Genomic DNA, 13,143 nt, shown 5'->3' with positions numbered 1-13,143 from the left:
CAAAAGGGTTTTTGAGCGTCTCCTTGTTTGATTTTCTTTCTATACACACGACTATGCCTTCGAACTGTTGTATAAGCGCAATTTTACACTCGTAGCTATGCGATATGGCTGTATATCGGCACTGATTGGTGGCACTAAGGCACTCGATCTGTGGCCTCGAGCCAACGCACGCATCCCACCAGTGCTGATATACAGCCATGTTGCACAGTATATATATGTGTATATATATATGACTATAAAACAATATAAAATCCAATAACTCAAATGCAAGAACAATATAAAACATCCACTTTCAGTTGGCGCAAACAGGAAAATGTGTCTTTTCCTTCAGTTATAGGTTGTAGTTTGTTGCTCTGAGTATCCAGGGAATATAGTAGTCTTCATAGGCATTCAGTCAGGCCTCAGGGAGAGGAAGATGAGGGTCTGTTAGACCAGAGCTGCTGCGTGGGGTCCATATCAAAACCCGGCCATCGCACCACTATCCCTGTCTGCATCCAATTTCAGCATGAACGCTTCCTGTTAAACCCCCATCAAACAGACACACGGCGGCACAAAGGAAAACCTCATCTCCACAGGAAACTAATCCGCCGGTGTGCGCTGTAAGCCTGTCAGGGTTTTTTTTTTTTTTTTTTTATTGAAAGAAGTCATCACTCATTTTTGCCAAAGATTAAAAGTATGGCTAAATTGAGAAAATCCGCTTAGGAATTTCTCTGAATTTAAATTTGGACTGGGAAGTGAGGAGGCTTCTCTGAGACAGAAAAGGTGTGTAAGGTGAGATAAATCAGAACATAAAGACAACATATTTGTTTTCGCCCTTCTATATGTTTCGGTCTGCGTCATACTAAGTCTTTCCTTGAATGCAGAGAAAATGAAGAAGCTTGAGTTTTGCCGCATTTCTGTGGTTACCTCAAAAATCACTGAAATGAGTTCTCCACTCTTTAATTGCAACCATACTGGGAAAAAAAGGTGTTTTGGTTGGAGGGAATGACAGTTGCTTGGCAGCATAATAATGATCACTTGGTCAGTATCACTTTCACATATCGTTCCTGGGTGGAATAAATACCCTACAGTACATTAAGTGTACAGTGCATAAATAATGCAGTGTTTTAATTCTCACTCACAGCCTTAGATGAAATTGACTGAACAGAAAAGGGTAGTAATAACTTTGTAGATTTGTTCAATGATCTTCCACTGAGATTGAATGTTTTATTTCAGTTGATTTCATCTACGGCTGTGACTGAAGTCAGTTGTAGTTTGTAGTTAAGTAAATAAGCTTGAGTAATCCCGCCCCTTTTCGCAGCACCGCATGACAGAATATCGCATGCTCAAACTCTAATGTGACTGCAGCTTAAAGCTGCGGTCACACATGAGTTTGTGAGTGCGAAATTCTGTTGTACGGCGCTACGAAAAGGGGCGGGATTACACAAGACAATTAGACATTTAAAAAAGTGAGCGATTGCTCCATATTTTAAATTTCTGTCCAGAGAGGTCATGTTTTGACCCTCGATTTGTCTTACGCAATTAAGTGATGCAAGGTCAGAGTTCACCAAGTTTCAATGCAGCGAACTTCAAAAGTTGACGCACGACCTTGCATTTCCGGTCAGACACAATCACGTGCATATGACTGGAAGTCTATGGGGAGAAAAGTCCAGTGTGACCGCAGCTTTCTATGAACATTTAAAACAGTTTGATATACAGTATATTGCCTGTTAGCATATATATATATATATATATATATATATATATATATATATATATATAATTGTTTATTATTACTTTATATTGTGTATTTTATATACAAGACATATCTTGTATATTATTTATATATTTTTTCAGATATTTAAAAAAATATCTTTATTGATATATTCAGTCATTTGTTTTATGCTTTTTATTTCTGTCTTCGTATATTTTTGTCAATCAAAAAGTACACATTTTATATTTTATGCATTTTATTTTGTGTCTGCTTTATTTCATTTATTTAATTGTATTTAATCATCTATTCTACATAAAGTATGTGGGAGAGAGTTTGTTAATTTGTACATTCATTTCTATAGAGTTTAAACACTTCAAGTCTCTTTAAGGAAAGTTAATTACATGGAAGCCATTTGAAAGTTGCTTTTAGGCATCTCCAAAACTATTTAATAATTTAGTCTTGCTTGCAATCAAGCACTTTTTTTTTTTTTTTTTTTGAGTTGGACACATTCCTGGGCCAATATTTTGATATTCATGAAACATCATCACTTATCAAAAATGTAAGAAAATGATAAGTGAATAAAATGATGTAAAACAATTGGTCTCAAACTACTGGAGGGCTACAGCTCTGCAGATTACACCACCAACCACCTCCAACTCACACCTGCTTAATTGCCTCTAGTAGTCTTGAACACCTTGATTAGCTGCATCAGCTGTGTTTGATTAGGGTTGGAGCAAACTGTTCAGAGCTGAAGCCCTCTAGGGATCCTGTTTGAGACCTATGAATTAGAAACATCTAATCCAGGTTGTAAGTAAAAACTTTCATAAGTGTAAACTTGTTTATCAAATCTTACTAGTTGATGATGTTGATTCGGAAACATTTAGCCTTTGTAGTTATTTTCCATTGATTTTTATTTGATTACTTTTTTAATAGCTAACAGACTCTTGGCAAGGTTCTCTCAATGTTAACTTATCCAACTAATTTTAATAGAATGTTTGATAAAAGTAATGTGGCTATTAATAATCTAAAAATAAATAAATAAATACAGACATATACAATTAAATACATAATTTAGTTAGAAAACCTTATTTTGAAGCCTTCCCTGAACATTCAAGTCTTCTAATCTGATATATATATATATATATATATATATATATATATATATATATATATATATATATATATATATATATATATATATATATATATATATATATATATATATATATTATGTCTGAAAACAGCTGGTGAAAAAAAAAAGATGTTAGATGAAAGTCCAAGCAAACGGTTCCAGAAATATTCTACTCATTTTAGCAGCTTATGTAATGCAATCATTGTCTCATGACAATCTACACCAGCCACATCGGTTTCCCGGCCTTTACAAAAAACAAAAACAAAAACACAGACATTTTGCGATTCTCTTCTGCATTATTTACGGTCCCACTTTATATTAAGTTTTCTTAACTAATATGTACTTACAACAAAAAATCAATACAATGTACTTATTGTTTACCTCTGGTGCTACTGAGGTGGCACAAGAGTAAGGTTTGGGACAGGTTAAGCGGTATTAAGGGTGGATTAAGGTGTAATTACAAATGTACTGTAATTACAGAATGCAATGCAATTACTTGCATGTGTTTAATCAAGCATAAGTACAATGCAAAATTATGTATTTACACAATAAGAATATTATAATGAATTGTTGATTTCAGTGCAAGTACATATTAGTTAAGCCCACTTAATATAAAGTGGGACCCTATTTACATCTACTGTACATATTTGGTATAGTTGCTTTTATCCAAAGTGGCCTTCATTGCATTGAAGGTACCTGGAAATCGAACCCACAACCTTGGGGTTGTTAGCGATTAACGCTCTACTATTCGAGCTACATTCAAGCACTGACATAGAAATCCAATCTAATTACCACTGATGACATAGATACCCCCAAAAGTGCCTAACCATCACTCTATAAACTCATATATGTATATAAATATAAAGTTCACAGAGGCAGCAAACATCCACAGATACTGGAGCTTTATATGTGCAGGAAGAGCAGCTAATCACAGCCCATCAGTCTCTCCCCTGCCATTGTTACTGGCCTCGCTGGCCCGAACCGAGCTTCTTAGTTGGTAATTATGTCAGCTCTAGCCTAAATGATTTATTATTTATTTTGCCGGAGCGCAGCCGGAGAGACAGCTGCCCCTGGAGTGGTCATTAATGGTCTATCTGGCCGGGCAGGGCGAGGCTTCTATGATCCTGACCCAATCTCAGATCCTAATCCAAGGAGGAAGGAGGCTGCAGGCCAGGATTTGGCGGCCCGGCTATCTCACCCTCTATAATTGATAGGTTTTAGGCGATTATACGCTTCACGTGATTAAGATCTATAACGATGTATTGATCGACCCGCACTGGGATTCGACCAGGGGGGTGTGAGAGATCCACGACTACCCTCACCAACCCCCCCGACTGATGCTTTGACATTTTGATATCTGACGTTAGATAAAAGTGTGTATCTCTGCACGTGTGTGTCTTTTCCTCCCCGTACGGCGAACCTGCAGATGAAAGGGCCGAATGTTGTTTGAGTTTATGAGTACATACATATTTACAGTGCGAAACATGCGCATCTATCAATCCCGGGGATCAGAAGCGGCGCTGGATTGGATTTTGAAGGTTAGGCTGAGGAGCCTGTGGGTGGGTGATTATTAATTATGATAGCTGTAGACTCAGATTTTATCCTGCCGTCGGAGACCTGTGGGACATCGCTTGAGCCTGGGTTTGGCTGACACTGAGACAATCGGGATCGGGGCGATGTGGCACTTGATGGCGGGGAAAAAAGAGACACTTTCATCTGCGAACATCAGGGTGATTTGTAGCACTAATGCTGTGCATAAATAGCGTGAAAATGTGATTTCTAATAAAAGTGAGATCTTTTTGGAGAGAAAGTCATGAGTTGTTTGCTAAGCTAAAAGCTTAACTAAAGACTATAAACTTGTTTAGTCTTAAATGTATAGTTCAAATTGTTTAAAATAGTTTAAATTGTATAGTTCTTAACCAGTGATGTCAAACTCAATTCCTAAAGGGCCGCAGCTCTGCATAGTTTAGTTCCAACCCTAATTAAGCACACCTGATCAAACTAATTAAGTCCTTCAGACTTGTTTGAAACCTATCAGTAAGTGTGTTGAAGCAGGGTTGGAACTAAACTGTGCAGGGCTGCGGCCCTCCAGGAATTGAGTTTGACATCCCTGGTCTTAACGGTCAATATGGCGAATAAAGCCCCGCCTTCTAGTACAGGAGCCAATCATTGATTGTTATAGACTGAAAATTCCCCATTGGAGGGGACCGGACTAGATGTGAGTTTCTGCAGATCTTGTGTGATTTAAATGTTTACAAATGAAACTAAGAGAGATGTTGTTTAATTTTTTTGGTGATTCCTAATATGAAAATTAATCGTAAGAAATTTTGGAGAATTTTATGTTTCCCTATGCAAACAGAATGCCCGAGTATACTGCCTGAGAAGCGCTTCAAAGATAACTGCCGAGTGAAATGACTTGCCTTAAAGCAGGGTTGTCAAACTTAATTCCTGGAGAGCCGCAGCTCTGCAGTTTACTGCTTCAACACACCTATTTGTAGGTGTCTAGCAAACCTAAAGCACTTAATTAGTTTGATCAGGTGTGTTTAATTAGGGTTGGAACTAAACTGTGCAGAGCTGTGGCCCTCCAGCAACTGACTTTGAGACCTGTGCCGTAAAGAGACTTTGACTAAACTAGGTGAGCTGCACTTTATAACAAGTAAAAAGTAGCTAAAACATTAAATCTGAAATTAGAATGTCAATGTTTTTGTCAAAACTAAATATTTTTACTTTAACAAAACATGATGTAAGTGCTTGATTGGATTGCCTTGAAGAATCATTAATGGTGTCTATGCACACAGACTTTTAATTTTAGCCAGCCAGCCTCAGCGCTACTGTCTTTCTATTATGAAATTGCCACTTTAAAGGTCTGATTTCTTTAAAAATCTGTGATCTTCACTGCCCAGTTGATATTCGATATAAAGTGGGTCTCAGACCGAACAAGAAGCACTACATTAAGTTTCATTTTCCTCTGCCATTTCTTTAAAATACAACAATTTATTTTACTACACTCTGTAAAAAAAAACTGTAATTTTATGATTTATTTCCGGCAGCTGGGTTGCCGGAAAAAAAGTAAAATAACGGTCGTTAAATAACAAAAAATTTACTAACAACTCACCTTATAAAATCTAGATGTTATGAAACCCCAATATGGTGCAGCTAAATATCAACCTCGATATAAACGACCCTGGGAGTAAGTAAGTAATGTAACTTTATTCATTCATTCAATCATTTTCTTTTCGGCTTACTCCTTTTATTAATCCAGGGTCACCACAGCAGAATAACCATCAACTTATCCAGGATGTTTTTATGCAGCGTATGTCCTTCTAGCCACAACCCATCTCTGGAAAACACCCACAAATACTCATTCACACTCATACACTATGGCCAATTTAGCCTACCCAATTCACCTGTACCGCATGTCTTTGGACTGTGGGGGACACCGGAGCACCCGGAGGTAACCCATGTGAACACAGGGAGAACATGCAAACTCTACACAGAAACGGCAACTGACCCAGCCGAGGCTTGAACCAACAACCTTTTTGCTGTGAGGCGACAGCACTACCTACTGTACTGCGCCATTGCATCGCGTGTAATGTAACTTTTATTCAGTTATTTTATTCTTCAAAAATCAGCAAAAAGTCGCTCGTTTTCATAAATCTGTGTAAAAGAGGATCATTTTGACAATCCTGATAGCTGTAAATGAAACATAAAATAAAAAGCCACTGAAAAGCTTTGTTGTTGTGTACGTATACACTGTAAAAAAAAGCGGAAGGGGGGCCAGAAAAAAATTTAAATAATGGCCATTAAATTACAGATATTTAAAATAACAAACAGTAAATTGCATTAATTTACCACAAATTAAAATTTGAGTATATTTCTGTTATTTTCTGCTGGTTATTTTATGGTAAATGTCTGTAATTTGTTGGCCCTTATTAATTTTTTTTTTCCGACAAAGCAGCTGCCTAAAAAAACAGTCAAATAACAGATTACCTTTAGTAATATACTTGCTAATTTAGAGAATAAATTCTCTGTGAAATGTAAAGCATTTTATCAGCACAAATATTATATAACTGCTTATAATCGCAAGTGTCGCTGCAATCAAAAGTGTCTTCTTTTGATGATCTAAGCTCAGTTCAAGATGGAGCTTTTCCACTGACTCTTTGGCTATCAACAAGCTTCCCCGCTGTCGATTTGCCATGCGAGAATCCATCCCTCTTGGTAATGAACGGAGCGCAGAAGGGAAACAGAGCGAGAGTGGGGGAAATTAAAGAAAAGCAGACAGAAGCATTTCTAGCTCATTCCTGCATTATGGCGCATTTCCATTTTTTCGCCTCAGTCTTAATCTCCATTGAATGACTGTCATCGCCCTCCGGCAGTAATTAGGAACGGACTCTGGACAACAACAGACAAGTCGGCCTAGCTTGTCTCAAGCAGCAAATTACCTTTAGCTTATGGTAAGCAATATTCCGTGCCAAGCAACTTTTACTGCTGATTAGCAATTAGCCCAAACTACCGGCAGCCGAAGAGCTAATGTTTAATTTGGTCTGCTAATAATAGACTCCCATCTAGTGCTTGCAAGCTGGGAGAGCGAACTCGAGAAGTGTGGGGTGGCTGGTGAAAAAAAAAAAACGTATGGATTTCTTCTTAATTCCTTTTCATTTACAACCTGACAGGCCCGCAGGTAGTAAGGAAATTTCTTAGTGATTAGTAATGGCTGCCCCCTCAAAGCGGCAAACGAATGTTAATGCTTCTCTTCAAGGCCTTCGCCCAGAAAATACACACTCCTGAGGCCAAGTAATCATAGCGTTTTCTTTCATGGCACAAAAAGGTGACAGCGATGAAATTAGGTGCACTACGTGACCAAAAGTACATGGACGGCTCCTGCTACAGTAATTGTGTAAAATTAAGTATATACCCCCTTAAATGAACAGTCAGGTCTCAAGAATGAAGCAACTGGTCTATACACAAAACCCAGGCCTAAACAGTTTTTAAGATAATTTGGTGTAGCTAATGCTATTCAGACTACATATTAACCTTTTCAAGGTTGGAGACCTGAAAGACGTCATTCGAGGTTGTCCCTCACATAAATTTTTTTAACTTAACCATTTTGGTAATCCTTAATGTATTGACTTTAAACAATATAAACAGATATTAAATGATGTATGTTGTAAATAATGAAATTGTTAAACATTTTATTCATTTTGTTTTTGTTTTTTTGCGTAATTTGATATCTGCTGTGCAGTTCACCTTTATTTATGATGGTGACAATGTCAGATGCACAATAATAATTAGTGTGTCTGAATATGATACGTAACATATATAGGAGCCAAAAACTTAATTTCCAAGCCAGTGCTTTTTGATTTTATGAATAGCTGTTTCAAGCCGCTTATTTTAATTTGCATTTCTTTTATATCACATCAAAAAAGTGCATAATAAGCACACAACTGAGTATCATAACTTTGATCCGACAAGTAAAAATCTGCTTAAACTATGATCCAACATATTTACTGAATAAATTCAGCATGTTCATCAAAAACAGTCATGAGATTTTGTTTCAACAGATTATGTGATGATAAAAATAGGTGCGATGGGATGGTTTTTATGGACAAACCAGCAATCGTAAAACATATGCAATGTTGTTTTGGTCCTTCTAAAATCCCTCAGCCAAAGTCTGTCATCAAAATAGTTTATTACTGAGCAACTGCCTCCAAAAGCCATCACACATTCATTTCCTTATCATTCCATCTGATTCAGTAATACATTTAAAAAACACCCACAGTTGATTCTCCTACTGCAGCAAATTCTATATTTACTTTTAGTATTTGGTGGGAGTTTATCAGGGAGTGATGATTTTGTTCTGTTTGACTCATGGAATTGGTGCTTTATTCATAATAGTTTTATGCCGTATTCCTGTTTTGCACATGAGTCTAATTCACATCTTTGGTTGGAAACAGAGCCACTGATGGTCAAATCATCTACTAAAGATGTAAACCTTCCAAATGACAAAGTGTTGCAAAATATGCTTTATTATGTTCTTGTGCTCCAGTATCCCCTACTGTCCATTGACATGTGGTTAGGCATGGGACGATAAATACTTAGGTTTACCACGGTTTGCAAAAGTCAAGGTTTTAAAACCGCCAAAATGTTCTGTTTTACCATTCTTACGGTAAACAGTTTATGTTACAGCCTTTTTCCAAAATGGATTTAATTATTTTATTTCCTCAACATTCTACACACAATACCCCATAATGACAATGTAAAAAAAAAAACATGAAGCCAAAGCCATTTTTTAAAATTGTTGCAAATTTATTCAAAATAAAAACCCTGAAAAATCACGTACATAAGTATTCACAGCCTTTGCTCAATACAGCCTCAAGTCTTTTTGAATATGATGCCACAAGCTTGACATACTTGTCTTTGGGAATTTTTGCCCATTCCTCTTTGCAGTACCTCTCAAGCTCTATCAGGTTAGATGGGGAGCGATGGTGTACAGCCATTTTCAGATCTCCCCAGAGATGCTTGATAGGATTTAGTTCTGGGCCCTTGCTGGGCCACTCAAGGACATTCACCGAGTTGTGAAGCCACTCCATTGATATTTTGGCAGTGTGCTTTGGGTTATTGTCCTGCTAGAAGATGAACCCTTACCCCAGTCTGAGGTCAAGAGCTCTCTGAAGCAGGTTTTCATTCAGGATGTCTCTGTACATTGCTGCATTCATCTTTACCTCTATCCTGACTAGTCTTCCAGTCCCTGGTGCTGAAAAACATTCCCACAGCATGATGCTGCCACCAGCATGCTTCACTGTAGGGATGGTATTAGCCTGGTGTTTAGCAGTGCCTGGTTTTCTCCAAACGTAATGCCTGGCATTCACTCCAAAGAGTTCAATTTTAGTTTGATCAGAAGAAACATCAGTGAAACCGTGATGTTTTTTATCCAAGGGTATCATACCGGCCCATGCCTACATGTGGAATAGGTCAAATGAATTGGCCGCAGTGTATGGTGTGTGTAGGTGAATGAGAACGTGTATGGGTGTTTCCCAATGCTGAAAGGGCATCCGCCACATAAAAAATATACCAAAAAGATTGGTGTTTCATTCCGCTTTGGCGACCCCTGATGAATTAGGGACTAACCGAAGGATGTGAGTTAGTAAGTCTTCTTTTGTAACTGCTTTTAAAAAATCTGGAGACTTTTATGCAATCACAGCAGTTATAAAACATATAGACCTGGGTCACTAAAGACCCACGTATGTAATAATGATTCTATTATGCCAAACATTTACTGAAATTAAGGGTTAAAATGGTAACACTTTATTTTGATGGTCCATTTGAGTATTAGTAGACTGTCTGCTTAATATCTGTTGATACTGCTGCTAAACAGACATTTAACTGACTATAAGAAACTTTGCAAGTACATGTCAACTTACACTAACCCCAATCTAACAGTCTACTTATTATTCAATGAGAATTAGTTGGCATGTAGATGCAATGTAACTTAAATTTAACAAACGGACCATCAAAATAAAGTGTGACCATTAAAATAACTGAGAACTCTCATTGGACGCTAAATACCTTGTTTTCCGTAAAAGAGGCGCTGCGTTTGTTTGCAAACATGAGCAAACGGTGTCAGCGGGGGCTTCAAAGCATCCCTAAAGACCCTGTTAATCATTCTCATGTAACCGAACGCACACTTGTGGGCCGAACCCGCCAAATCAGGTGGACCAGCAGCGGCGCTCACTCAAGGCAAGCTCAGTGTTAGATGCTTGTTAAGGATGTGCAATGGTTATCTTGGGAATTATCCCCATCCCTGGAGGCTAGGGAGTTTTTTCGGCGCTAATGAACGGCAAGGATGAGGCTCGTTATCCTCCTCTGTCTGTCTGATATTCAGCCTCAGTGTCTCATCTCACACACTCACGCGCACCGCTCTCTAGTAAAGATGGTGGATCTGGATCCCACGTGGACCAGTGTTTCCAGATCCTTCCCCTCCAGTACGGTAACAACCAGAGATGGTACTGTATTTTAGAAAGCGGTCTATAAGGTCATTGTCGGCCATGTTTCTGTTTCAGGACGGTTGTTACCTGTCTTTGGTTTGTTTAATTGCTAAATTGTTGTCATTCTGTTGCAAATATTGAAGAGAAGACACATTTGCACATGAGTTAGGCTATGACTTGTTGAGCTGTCGAATACAATGCACACGTTATTTGGAAAATGGACCAGTCGTGGGGGCACTGAATATTCAGATTTTACATTTTATTTTTTATGATTATTTTATTTATATGATGCTGTGTTGACTAATACGTGTTGTAATAATACGATAATAGAAAATATAATACAACTTAAAAATTATATTGTTTATTTACACAAAATAAATATTAAAAATACAAAAAAAAGTAATAATGAATAATTTAAATAACTGAATTAACATTATCTGACAGCCTAGAAGTAATTTACATTTGCAAAACTGCAATATGGTAATCCAGTATTATATATATATATATATATATATATATATATATATACATACATATATATATATATATATATATATATATATATATATATATATATATATATATATATATATATATATATATATATATACATTTTAAAAAGTAATTTGTAATTGTAAATATGAAATAAATTAGTTGTAAAATTAAATACTTTACATTTTAAAAAATAAGAACATTTGATTATTCTTTTGATAATGTCACTCTTAATACTAGTCTTGTTTGTTTTGCTGACAAAATTACACTTAGGTTTTTTTAATAATAATAATTAATAATTTAATAATTCAGGGGGGCTAATAATTCTCAATATATAATATAAAATGTAAATTATTAAAAATGTAAATTTAAACTACAATAAAAACTGTAAAATGCAGTTTTAAAATATATAATACAAAATAAACTGCGTTTTTTTACTTATATATATATATATATATATATATATATATATATATATATATATATATATATATATATATATATATATATATATAGTAGTATATGTATATATATATAGTAGAAGTGAGATTTTTTAGCCCTCCTGAATTATTAAATAATTAATTATTATTTTTGATTTTTCTCTTAATTTTTGTTTACGGAGAGAATATTTTTTAAACACATTTCTAAACATAATAGTTTTCATAACTCATTCCTAATTACTGAATTATTTTATCTTTGCTATGATGAGAGAACATAATATTTTACTGGATATTTTTCAAGACTCTACTAAACAGCTTAAAGGGACATTTAAAGGCTTAACTAGGTTAATTACAGTAGGTTAACTAGGCAGGTTAGGGTGATTAGGCAAGTTATTATATAGCGTTTGTTCTGCAGACTATCAAAAAATATAGCTTAAATAATTTTGACCTTAATATGTTTTTTTTTTTGTTTTTTTTGTTAAAAACTGCTTTTATTCTAGCCTAAATAAAACAAATAAGACTTTCTCCGAGAAAAAAAAAATTATCAGACATACTGTGAAAATTTCCTTGCTCTGTTAAACATCATTTGGGAAATATTTCTGAATTTTAGGGTCCATAGCATTAAAACGTTTAAAAGACGAGGCTATGCAGTGACATATTTACAGCTAACAAATCTAGTAATACTAAAATGAATAAATGTCAGTCCTGGATTTAGAGAAGCAAGTTTTAAAAGATAAAATACAGCAGAAAGAAGAAAAAGCACACAATCCTTCCCTATAGAGAGGGATGTTATAAACTTCAGGTGCTTCATGCAGAGTTGAAAGGAAAGTAGGTTGTCCATGTTGACCAGTGTTGACGATTGTTTGTTTACTTCCCCCTCATTTTATCCTAATTCTTCATCGTCTCTCTTTTTTTATGTTTTGTTATCTTCATTAGACGCAATTGAGATGTGGCCCAGGTGTAGTTTTACTGCTCTGCGAGTTCAAATGCAAAGGGATGTTTTCCCTTTTACTTTCCAAAGTCCACAAACCCAACTTTTTTTCTTTTTTGAATGTGTGTTTGTGATTTGTTTCTCTTGGGAATGACAGTGGAGGATGAGAAAAGGGGGTCTGAGGAATCGAGTGCTGGGAGAGGTAGAGAAGGACACAGAGAGAGAAACTGGGAAGAAGAAGAAGAAAGAGAAGGAGAGAAAGCTCTAGAACGTGCAACTCGAGAAAAAAAAACACAAAAAAGACTGACAGGCTGGAGCTTCAAAGCTTCAGCTTCTCTCTATCCTTCCTCTGGTGTGGAATTTCAATGGCGTTTTTCATTTTTCATCGGGGGGTTGTGGAGGGTGAGGAGGTTTGGGGCAGGAGGAGTGTGTTTTATTTCAATGATACACACTTCTGTCCCACTGCGCCA

At 36.2% G+C, this 13,143-nt stretch overlaps 1 protein-coding gene across 21 annotated transcripts in view; it reads left to right on the top strand.

Moving 5' to 3' along the window:
* arhgef39 (Rho guanine nucleotide exchange factor 39) overlaps nt 1-13,143 on the top strand; it is a 247,881-nt gene that overhangs the window by 45,111 nt on the left and 189,627 nt on the right. Inside the window, exon 1 of one of the 21 annotated variants that reach the window (XM_088649775.1) lies at nt 2,418-2,500. The exons of 17 other annotated variants lie outside the window; for them this stretch is intronic. The gene's annotated coding sequence lies outside the window, so the exon portion shown is untranslated. Of the gene's footprint in view, nt 1-2,417; nt 2,501-13,143 lie in introns of those variants that run through there. 3 more of the 21 variants (XM_088649786.1, XM_088649778.1, XM_088649790.1) reach the window with 3 other exon arrangements.

Source organism: Danio rerio, chromosome 4, assembly GCF_052040795.2.
Source record: "Danio rerio strain M-AB ecotype USA chromosome 4, GRCz13ab, whole genome shotgun sequence".
In the NCBI taxonomy this organism is placed as follows: Eukaryota; Metazoa; Chordata; class Actinopteri; order Cypriniformes; family Danionidae; genus Danio; species Danio rerio.
The sequence above is the reverse complement of the archived record's forward strand: the minus strand, read 5'-3'. Positions and strand labels throughout refer to the sequence as shown.